The sequence below is a fragment of the Notamacropus eugenii genome, chromosome 4, assembly GCF_028372415.1.
Source record: "Notamacropus eugenii isolate mMacEug1 chromosome 4, mMacEug1.pri_v2, whole genome shotgun sequence".
Taxonomy (NCBI): Eukaryota; Metazoa; Chordata; class Mammalia; order Diprotodontia; family Macropodidae; genus Notamacropus; species Notamacropus eugenii.
In genome coordinates this window covers 443,239,112-443,251,305 of record NC_092875.1, presented here as the reverse complement: position 1 = coordinate 443,251,305, position 12,194 = coordinate 443,239,112, and the positions used below count along the sequence as shown (strand labels likewise).

The 12,194-nt window shown below is 39.4% G+C and overlaps 1 pseudogene; it reads left to right on the top strand.

Moving 5' to 3' along the window:
* Positions 1-2,753: 2,753 nt before the first annotated feature.
* LOC140501930 (L-lactate dehydrogenase A chain pseudogene) lies at positions 2,754-4,102 on the top strand (annotated as a pseudogene).
* Positions 4,103-12,194: the final 8,092 nt, after the last annotated feature.

The following is a 12,194-nucleotide window of genomic DNA, read 5'->3' as shown; positions in this document are numbered from 1 at the left end:
CAACAGAGAACCTGTTACCTTTGGGACTGAGACTGACTCTCCTTTATCAGGCAATGATGCTGATTTTAATTCATGTGAACTTAGGTTTTCTTTTAGGAAAATTACTTGCAAAAACCACATTTTTTTTTTTTTATAATGTGGTGGTACTCAATTTGATTCAGAATGAGGAAGTTTTCATCAAGGAAAAAGACCAAAAGGCTGTATCTCTTATCAGAATTTGCCAATGCAAAAAGAAAAGAAAAAGGGAGGAAGTATCAATATAATCTGGCCCCCATCCCAGAGTCAAGCAGCTATATCTTCTCTTAGGGTTCCAGGAGTACTCTAGAACAGTGATGTCAAGCTTGAATGGAAATGGGAGTCACTATGCTGTACATAAGGATTCCTGGGGGCTGCGTATTAACTTAGAAAATAAAACCTGTTTATAGATTTTTATTTTGTTAGTACATTAGTTAATATATATAATTAATGCATAATAATATATTCAAATCAGATAGGAACTACATTTTAATCTGGTTTGGGGTACATTTGGGAGTGTATACCTGATACTTCTGCCCTAGGGGACTATACTCTTCTCTAGCATTGTTGGCCCAGGCCCCCACTGGTGCTGTTCTCCTTGCTGTTATGTACCAGTAGCTAGTGCCTCAGATCTATTTAACTGTTTAAAATCAATGTGCTTTTACAAAGGGATATTTACTTTGAAAATATATCAGTAAGAAAAGTATGGGAGGATTCCGGGAAGATGGAGGAGGTCAGAAAATTCTAAGCTCTCAAGATTTCTCCCCACAAAAGAGTTAAAATAGTATCTTAGGGAGAACAAGGTGTGGGTGAAGATAAATAAAGATAAGGGCACAACTCAGTTCTTCCTGGGACAATTCAAGAAGGTCTGAAGAAAAATTCCAGGACAAGGTTTGGTCCTGTGAAGAGTCAACACCTCCAGGTTAGCTTCCATTTTAACAAAAAGCAGCAAGCCAATTAAACAAGTGGCAAGCCTTGGGGTTAGTTGGTTTGAGAAGTAGCCTTGGCCCCAGCCACAGAGATTTTCATCCCTGGGATAGTGAGGGGAGTTGGACATTTGAGTATGAGAAGATTGAGAGAACCTTCAAGGATAAAGAACTCCAGACCCAGCAGTGCTGTGAATAGTGGTGGGGGTGAGAAGGATCCAACACAGGTTGAGTGCAAATGCACTCAACAGAAAGCCTCTGGCTGTGGGAACTTATAGGAGGTTGGAAATTTGGCTTTGGTTCCAGGCAGGAGAGGAGAACTGAAGATCTGGGGCAAGAGTCACCATTTCCCATGCCCCAACGCTAGAGGTGATTACAAAAATTAAGCTATTACCATACAAAATGCACTGGTAAAGGAGAAAGAATCAAACCATAGAAAGCTGTTATGGGAATAGAGATGACCAGGGTTCATCTTCAGAGGAGGATACTGAAATAATGAAATGCCCAAGAATAATGACAGATGGTTACTTGCCCAAAAAGAATTCTTAAAAGATCTTTAGAAAGAATTCAAAAACCCAATGACTGGGATGGAGGAAAAATGAAAAAAAAATAAGGATAATCCAAGAAAAACAAGAAGGTTAGGAAAGAGAAGTCAACCAATTAGAAAAGGAAATTCAGAATCTTAAGGAAGAAAATGACACCTTGAAAATTAGAATTGGGCAAAGTGAAGCCAGTGAAATTATAACAGATCAAGAAATAATTAACCAAAATATGAACAATGAAAAAATAGAAGAGAAAGTGAAACATCTTATAAGAAAAACAACAGATTTGGGGAACAGATCAAGAAAAAGATAAAAATAATTGGACTAACTAAAAGTTATGATCAAAAAAAGAATCTTGATACAATAATACAAGAAATAATTAAAGGAAATTATCCGAAAGCATTAGAACAAGATGCGGTGGAGCCAAGATGGTGGAGTAGAACCTCCCTACCATACCCCATAAAATTCCTGTAAAGGATGACTCTAAACAAATTGTAGAGCAGCAGAAGCTACAAAACAGAGTGAAAGAGATTTCTATCCCAAGACAGTCTGGAAAGCTGACAGGAAGGGTCCATCACACCAGGTTTGGAGCAGAGCGCAGTCCAGCATGGGCTGTGTGGTGCAGCAGGGACAGGATCAGAACAGGTTTCAGGGTGCCACTGGCAGCAACAGTTCCCAGATTGCTCAACCCACAAATGCCAAAGACAACTTCAAAGGTCAGTGAGAAAGCTCCATCACCTGGGTGAGAAGGGAACACAATCTGGACCTGCCAGCAGCAACCACTGCAACAGCAGCATCCATTTTTGGAGCCCTCGACCTAAAGCCCCTGGGGGAATTGAGTGGCTGATCTAAGTCTCAGTCCTGTGTGGCACCCCTGGGATGAGGAGGAGTGCTGGCCTAGTAGAGCTGGTGGAGGCTCTGGAAAGGTAATCCTACTCAGAGATCCTAGGCAGAAGAGTGCTAGTGGTTGCTGCTAGACCAGAGCACAGGCCAAGAGAGAAGTAAATTCCTCTCTCTTGATTGTGCCACCTTGGAGGAACTGAGAACTTACAGATCCCCAGAGTATACCCTCTTCTTGACAAAGGAGTCAAAAGTCAAGTAACTGACTAGGAAAATGCCCAAAAAAGGGGGAAAAAAATAAAACTATAGAAGGCTACTTTCTTGGTGAACAGGTATTTTCTTCCATACTTTCAGATGCAGAAGAACAATGCATACCATCAGAGGAAGACCTAAAAGTCAATGCTTCTGCACCCAAAACCTCCAAAATAAATATGCAATTGTCTCAGGCCATGGAAGACGTCAAAAAGGATTTTGAAAATCAAGTAAGAGGCGAGCTTGGGAGCAGCAACCTCTCATCTATCTTAGAACTTTCACAGCCTGACCAGCTATCCCCCCAGCTACCCTCCAAAGTGGCATCAACTGTCAAGGATCAGCTTATCTTGAATGTCCTAAAGGAGGACCAGGTTTCCCAGAACAAGATCACTGTTGTTGGGGTTGGTGCAGTTGGCATGGCATGTGCCATTAGTGTCTTAACAAAGGAATTGGCTGATGAACTTGCCCTAGTTGATGTAATAGAAGACAAACTAAAGGGAGAGATGATGGATCTCCAGCATGGCAGCCTTTTCCTCAAAACGCCAAAGATTGTTTCTGGCAAAGACTACAGTGTGACTGCAAACTCAAAGCTGGTCATTGTTACGGCTGGGGCACGTCAACAAGAGGAAGAAAGTCGTCTTAATTTGGTCCAGCGTAATGTGAATATCTTTAAATTCATCATTCCTAATATTGTTAAATACAGCCCTAATTGCAAGCTGCTTATTGTTTCCAATCCAGTGGATATTTTGACATATGTGGCCTGGAAGCTAAGTGGCTTTCCTAAAAACCGTGTTATTGGAAGTGGTTGCAATCTGGATTCTGCCCGTTTCCGTTACCTAATGGGGGAGAGACTTGGTGTCCATTCTTTAAGTTGTCATGGATGGGTCCTTGGGGAACATGGAGACTCCAGTGTTCCTGTGTGGAGCGGTGTGAATCTTGCTGGTGTGTCTCTAAAGAACCTTCATCCTTCTTTGGGAACTGATTCTGATGCAGAAAATTGGAAAGATGTTCATAAACAGGTGGTTGAAAGTGCTTATGAGGTAATCAAACTGAAGGGCTACACTTCCTGGGCCATTGGTTTGTCTGTGGCAGATCTGGCAGAAAGCATTATGAAGAATCTTAGGAGAGTGCATCCAATTTCCACCATGATCAAGGGCCTATATGGCATTAAAGAGGATGTCTTCCTTAGTGTCCCATGTGTCTTGGGGCAGAATGGCATTTCAGATGTGGTGAAGGTCAACCTGAATCTGGAGGAGGAGAGCCATTTAAAGAAGAGTGCAGATACTCTTTGGGGAATCCAGAAGGAGCTGCAATTTTAAAGCCTTTGAATGTGCTGCCATAAAGAGAACAGGACAGGGGTTGAGGGGTTATGTATGATCTGCTTCTCAGATAGACCAAATCCTTCCTCTGATTAGCGACTAAACACCAGAAGTGTAAAACCTGTGAACACACTCTAGTTTCTTCCTAAAGTTAGAAATGGGGAATAGAACCCTGTTGTAGTTTGCATATGATACTGAATATGACCTGTATAGTCTCAGTGGTTGGTGTCAAGCACAGCCAGTGGCCCACAGGTATATAAACTACCTGCTTTGTATGTAGGTGCTACAAGTTCCCTCAGGTCCAGAAGACAACACTCCTGGATACAAAACACCATACAGTAGTAATTCTTTATTGATGCATTGATTACCTTTGTGCCTCCCCTCCATTAGGGCACTACAGCATGGCCCCCATGTATCACCTTTCTAGAGGACCTGATTTTGTCTGCCTATATATATATCAATAGCTGTAAATTTCCATATTATATAAAAAGATCTGTATGTGTACAACAACACAACCAATTCCTCAAGTGTCATACTAACCCTAAATACTGAATAAACAACAAATAACTGAAAAAAAAAAAAGAAAATCAAGTAAGAGAGGTGGAGGAAAAATTGGGAAGAGAAATGAGAGTGATGCAAGAAAATCATATAAAGGAAGTCAACAGCTTGCTAAAGAAGACCCCCCAAAATGCTGAAGAAAATGACACCTTTAAAATTGGCAAAATAGGTCCAAAAAGTCAGCAAGGAGAAGAATGTTTTAAAAAGCAGAATTAGCTAAATGGAAAAGGGGGTTCAAAAGTTCACTGAAGAAAATAGTTCTTTAAAAATTAGAATGGAGCAGATGGAAGCTAATGACTTCATGAGAAACCAAGAAATTACAAAACCAAACCAAAAGAATGAAAAAATAGAAGATAATGTGAAATAACTCATTGGAGAAACAACTGACCTGGAAAATAGATCCAGGAGAGATAATTTAAAAATTATGGGACTACTTGAAAGCCATGATCAAAAAAAGAACCTAGACATCATCTTTCATGAAATTACCAAGGAAAACTGCCCTGATATTCTAGAACCAGGGGGCAAAATAAATATTGAAAGGATCCAATGATTACCTCCTGAAAGAGATCCAAAAAGAGAAATTCCTAGGAACATTGGCCAAATTCCAGAGTTCCCAGGTCAAGGAGAAAATATTGCAAGCAGCTAGAAAGAAACAATTCAAGTATTGTGGAAATACAATCAGGATAACACAAGATCTAGCAGCTTCTACATTAAGGGATCGAAGAGCATGGAATAGGATATTCCAGAAGTCAAAGGAACTAGGACTAAAACCAAGAATCACCTATCCAGCAAAACTGAGTATAATACTTCAGGGGAAAAAATAGTCTTTCAATGAAACAGAGGACTTTCAAGCATTCTTGATGAAAAGACCAGAGCTGAAAAGAAAATTTGACTTTCAAACACAACAATCAAGAGAAGCATGAAAAGGTAAACAGTAAACAGAAATCATAAGGGACTTACTAAAGTTGAACTATTTACATTCCTACATGGAAAGACAATATTTGTAACTCTTGAAACTTTTTTCAGTATCTAAGTAGTTGGTGGGATTACATACACATACACACACATAGAGAGAGAGACAGAGAGCACAGCAAGAACTGAATAGGATGGGATCATATCTTAAAATATTGAAATTAAGGGGTGAGAGAGAAATATGTTGGGAGGAGAAAGGGAGAAATGAAATGGGGCAAATTATCTCTCATAAAAGAGGCAAGCAAAAGACTTTTCAGTGGAGGGAAAAAGAGGGGAGGTGAGAGAAAAAACGTGAAGCTTACTCTCATCACATTCGACTAAAGGAAAGAATAAAATGCACACTCATTTTGGTATGAAAACCTATCTTACAATACAGGAAAGTGGGGGAGAAAATGATAAGCAGGGTGGGGGGGATGATAGAAGGGAGGGCAATGGGAAGAGGGAGCAATTAGAAGTCAACACTCTTGGGGAAGGATAGGATCAAAAGAGAGAATAGAAGCAATGGGGGGCGGGATAGGATTGAGGGAAATATAGTTAGTCTTACACAACATGACTATCATGGAAGTCAATTGCAAAACCACAGATATGGCCTATATTGAATTGCTTGCCTTCCCAAAAGGAATGGGGAGGGAGCGAGGGATGAAGAGAAGTTGGAACTCAAAGTTTTAGGAACAAGTGTTGAGTATTGTTCTTGCAACTAGGAAATAAGAAATACAGGTAATGGACTATAGAAATTTATCTTGCCCTACAGGACAAAAGAGAGGATGGGGATAAGGGAAGGGAGGGATGTTAGAAAGGAGAACAGATTGGTGATAGGGGTAATTAGAATGCTCAGCGTTTTGGGGTGGGGGGAGGGAGAAATGGGGAGAAAATTGGGAACCCAAAATTTTGTGGAAATGAATGTTGAAAACTTAAATAAATAAAAAAAAATTGGGTAGCTCATAAGTAAGATTGGGGGAAATCTGAGTATGATATGAATTTAAAAAGTAAAACCATTTAGGAATAGCTAAAAATAGTAATTATTTTGTACAAATGAAAGAATTGATTCAGAGGAATTAGATGGGGAGGAGGGCTGGTAACTTCCTTTCATTGGGAAGGGGTTTAAGAGGGAACAATACATATCTATTTAGAAAAGTATAAAAGTCTTCTTAATTCAGAAGAAATAAAATGGTAGGGGCATAGGGAAGGGGGAGAGTACAAAGGAGATATTTTTAGAGGGGAGGGAGAGGGAATAGGTAAAAGGGGGGCATAGAGGGGTGTTTACATTTATGGGAATGGGAGGATAGGAGAGGGATCCTTGGAGGGGGGTAGGCATGTAATAGGAGGGCAAGATAGTGAGTAGAAGTTAAGTAGAGGAGGCAAGAGGGACAGGAAACAAGAGATATGCTTAAACAATAAAAACAAAGATCAGGAGTAGTACATGTTTGGGAAAGTATATGTCTACAAGTATGTATATATTTATATATGTATATGTGCACATATATATATATATCTATAACTATAGAGAAATATATCTAAACTTTATCATAGTCTTCTGGGGGAATGGGAGAGGGGAACAAAAGAGGGGTGACTAAGTGGTGCAGTGAGTAGAGCACTGACCCTGGATTCAGGAGGACCTGAGTTCAAATCCAACCTCAGACACTTGACACACTTACTAGTTGTGTGACCTTGGGCAAGTCACTTAACCCCAATTGCCATGCCTTCCCCCACTCCAAAAAGAGAAGAAAAGTACAAATATTTCTCCTTAAACCTTCAAAGCACTCTGCCCTTCATCCCATTTCTCTGGAGAGGATTAACTCAGACTTAATTCAGTTCCTACTTAGCACTGGTTTCACCAAGTTCATGTCTGAACATGGCATGACTGCCAGATGAGTCTTTGTCTCAGTTACCACTGGGCTGAGTCCTGAACATCAATCATGAAGTTTACTCTTTGATTATCAGGCCATGGATTCAGCTTGCTCCAAAACCTGAACTCTTGAAAGCCAGATGCCTCATGATCTTTAGAAACTTACAATGTTGGAGTCTTCCATTCTTCCACCCAAAATGGAAGAACAAATGCTCAGGCAGACAAAGAATCAGGTTTATATTCATAGACCAAATGTCAGCCTCAATGGGAGGGGGCCCAGACCTCTTCCCTTATAAAGTTGTCTCTTTCCGAATACTGTCAGTGAAGCAGTCAAAGAGCAAAGCAGTCAAAGAGAACTGGTGAGGTTTACTCAGACCTTTTTCGAATGACTTAGAGCCAATAAAAGAACCTCTTATTCACAACATGGTTGGCTAACTGTAACCAGAATGTCTATTGATGCCACACCATTTGTCCAGGACACTTCCATTATAGTCATCAATACTATTCCCAAAGCAGGTTCCTCAGTCATTATCATATGGGGAATTTATATCTGCCAAGAGCATTGATGCCCTCTTTGCATGTATCAGTCCCCACTATAGAGAGAAGGAAGGAAGGAAGACAAGAAGGAAGAATGAAAAAAGAGAGGGAAGGAAGGAAGAAAAGAAAAAAAGAAAAAGGGCTGGAAGAGAATATAGAAATATTTCACTGAATTTAATGGTTTTGATGCTATACTATTAGTACTAATTATCATATTTTGATGTATATCTAAAAACAAAGGTATAGGCAAAAGTATAGACCAACTTTTACACCATGTGAAAGACCTTTATTGACAACCAATGGTTCCCAAATCATGCTTAGAGAATTTCTGTCAGAATGGATTGACTTTTTTTTTTTTATTAATTAATTAATTTTTAGTTTTCAGCATTCACTTCCACAATATTTTGAGCTCCAAATTTTCTCCCCATCTCTCCCCTACCCTCAACCCAGGAGGGTGGGCATTCTGATTATCCATTTCCCCAATATGCCCTCCCTTCTATCACCCCCCTTCTTTTATCCCCTTCCCCTTCTATTTTCCTGTAGGGCAAGACAGATTTCAAAACCCCATTGTCTGTACATCTTATTTTCCAGTTGCATGTAAAAACAATTTTTAACATTAGTTTTTAAAACTTTGAGTTCCAAATTTTCTTCCCTCCTTCCTCCCCACCCACTCTCATTAAGAAGGCAAGCAATTTGATATAGGTTATACATGTGTAATCACACATGACACTTCCATAACAGTCATGTTGTGAAAGACTAACTGTATTTCTCTCCATTCTATCCTGCCCCCATTTATTCTATTCTCTCCTTTGATCCTGTCCCTCCTCAAAAGTGTTTGCTTCTGATTACGCTGCCCTTCAATCTACCCTCCACTGTATCATCCCCCTCTTATTCCTTTCCCCCCTACCTTCCTGTAGGCTAAGATGGATTCCCCTACCCAATTGAGGGTGTATGTTATTGTCTCCTTAAGCCAATTCCAATGAGAGTAAGGTTCACTCATTCCCTTTCACCTCTCCTCTCTTCCCCTCCATTGTAAAAGCTTCTTCTTTTCTGTGTGAGAAAATTTACCCCATTCTACCTATCCCATTCTCCTTCTCCCAGTACATTCCTCTCTCATCCCTTAATTTTGTTTTTTAGGTATCATCCTTTCATATTCAACTCATCCTATGCCCTTTCTCTCTCTCTCTCTCTCTCTCTCTCTCTCTCTCTCTCTATCTCTCTCTCTCTCTCTCTCTCTCTCTCTCTCTCTCTCTCTCTCTCTCTCTCTGTATATATCTATATCTATATCTATCTATATATCTACATATACCCTCCAAATATCTTAATAATGACGATCTCCTGAGTTACAAATATCATTTTTCCATGTAGGAATGTGAATAGTTCAACTTTAATAAGTCCCTTATGATTTCTCTTTCCTGTTTACCTTTCCATGCTTTTCTTGAATCTTGTATTTGAAAGTCAAATTTTCTATTCAGCTCTGGTCTTTTCATCAAGAATTCTTGAAAATCCTTTATTTCACTGAATGCCCATTTTTTTCCCCTGAAGGATTATACTCAGTTTTTCTGGGTAGGTGATTCTTGGTTTTAATCTCAGCTGCTTTGACTTCTGGAATAACATATTCCAAGCCCTCTGAATCCTTTAATGTAGAAGTTGCTAAATCTTGTGTTATCCTGATTGCTTTTTCACAATACTTGAATTGTTTCTTTCCAGCTGCTTACAATATTTTCTCCTTGATTTGGGAACTCTGGAATTTGGCTATAATATTCCTAGGAGTTTTCCTTTTTCGATCTCTTTCAGGAGGTGATTGGTGAATTCTTTCAGTTTCTATTTTACCCTCTGGTTCTAGAATATCAGGACAGTTTTCCTTGATAATTTCTTGAAAGATGATGTCCAGGTTCTTTTTTTGATCATGGCTTTCAGGTAGCCCAATATTTTAAATTTCTCTCTCCTGGATCTATTTTCCAGTTCAGTTGTTTTTCCAAGAGATATTCTATTGTCTTCCATTTTTTAATTCTTTTGGTTTTTTTTTTTATAACTTCTTGATTTCTCTTAAAGTCATTACCTTCCATTTGCTCCATTCCAATTTTTAAGGAATTATTTTTTTCAGTGAATTTTGTACTTCCTTTTCCATTTGGCCAATTCTTCTTTTTAAGGCATTCTTCTCCTCATTGGCTTTTTGGACCTCTTTTGCATGTAGGTTAGTCTATTTTTTAAGGTGCTATTTTCTTCACTATTTTGGGGTCTCCTTTAGGAAGCTGTTGACTCATTTTTCATGATTTTCTTGCATCACTCTCATTTATCTTTCTTCCTCTACTTCTCTTACTTGATTTTCACAATCCTTTTTGAATTCTTCCATGGCCTGAGATCAATTTATATTTTTCTTGGAGGCTTTGGATGAAGCGGCTTTGACTTTGTTTTCTTCTTTTGGTTGTATGTTTTGATCTTCTTTGTCACCAAAATAAGATTCTATACTCTGAGTTTTTTCTGCTGTTTGCTCATTTTCCCAGCCAATAACTTGACTTTTTAACTCTTTGTTAAGGTAGGGCTCTGCTTCCAGTATGGAGGGTGTACTGTCCCAAGGTTTTAGGATTTTATGCAGCTATTTTCAGAGAGATTTCTAGGGACCTGTACATTTTCAGTTTTTCCAAAGTGGTCTATGATCAAAGAAGAGGTGTTTACTTCTCTCCTGGCCTGTGCTCTAGTCTGTGAGTGACCACAAGCACTCTTTTCTGCCTTTAAACTGTGAGGAGAATTTCCTCTTCACTGCTGCTACAAGGTCCACCACACCAGGGCTCCTCCTTGCCCCAGAACTGTCACCCAGGATTATGAACCAGATCCAAGCCCAGGCAAAGCAAGAGAATCCTGATTCAGTACCAGCAAAGAGATCTGCTCCATCTCTCTCTGATCAGCTGCTTGATTCCCCCACCATCTGTGGGACAAGAGTTCTGGAAGCAACTGCTGCCACCACCACTGCTGCGTGGAGCTGGGGCTAGATCACATTCCCCTCTCACTCAGGTCCAACAGACCTTTCCTACTTACCTTCTAAGTTGTCTTTGGCATTCATGGGTTGAGAAGTCTGAAAACTGCCACAGCTGCCAGTGAGTCAGTGCTCTGAGACTTGCTCCATGTTTGCTGGGACCTGGTCTATGCTGGAATGTTGTGTGCTGGATTGCGCTCCTCTCTCAGCCTGTTGCAACAGACCTTTTCTGTCAACCTTCCAAGTTGTTTGTGGCTGGAAATTTGTTTCATTCTGTCATTTTGGGGTTCTGTTGCTCTAGAATTTGTTTAGAGTAATTTGTTACAGGTATGTGGAGGGGTTTGGGGGAGAGCTCAAGCAAGTCCTTGCTTTTACTCTGCCACCTTGGTTCTGCCCCCTGGATTGGCTTTTTCTTACATCAAATGTTACAAGCATTTTCCATTAGGTAACTTTGTTCCTGAACAGAATGAATTTAACTTACTCTCCCCTTATCTGCTTCCAAACCTATTTAATTAATTTAATTTGGTGCTGAATATCAGATTTCTTTGTGTCTGCAAAACATTCATCTTGCAGGAAGATGATGGAGTCAGAAAAGTGATTTGAATTGCAAGAGGTTCAGTGGTCAGTTATTGATTTTATGCTGAACCAACCCAAGATTCATTTTCTGAAGATGCCTTAGTACAACATATTTGTCAAATATCTTGGTCCTTCACAGTTCTCCAGCTTCAACAAATGCTTTTAGCTTTTAATCAGTCCCCAAGTATATCAATAAAGTTGTTTACCTCTCACAGTTATAATGTTAACATACATCTAGAACAATAGTCTCTACTTTTTTTATTGTACACCATTATCAGTAAAAAAAAATTGAGTACCCACCTCCAAAGAGTATATATTTAAGTATTTATAATGTAATATAGGATAATATTAATAATTTTGTATGTTACAAAACTTATGTAAAAATACAAATTTTTAAAAGATGAGATAAAGATGATGTCATATTTTATCTCAGTCAATAGGTGGCCACTGGAGTTTGTTGAACAGAAAATAATACATTCCAATCTCTACTTTTGGAAAATAACTTTGACAGGAAAGATTGGAGAGGACAGAGATTTGAGCCAGGCAAAGTAATTAGGAGGATGAAAGGTGACGAAAGCTTGAATTAGGGTGGTGGCTACATGAATAGAGAGAAGGGGATATAAAGTTGAGATGTTGTGGAAGAAGAAATAACATTTATTGTAATATTATATTTTATTGGGCAGCTAGGTGGTGCAGTGGGGAAATTGCTGGGCCTGGAGTCAGGAAGATTCATTCCTGAGTTACAAATCCAGCTTCAACTATAGTTGCTGTGCAACTCTGTTTGACTCAGTTTCCTTATCTATAAAATGAGCTGGAGAGGGAAATGACAAACCA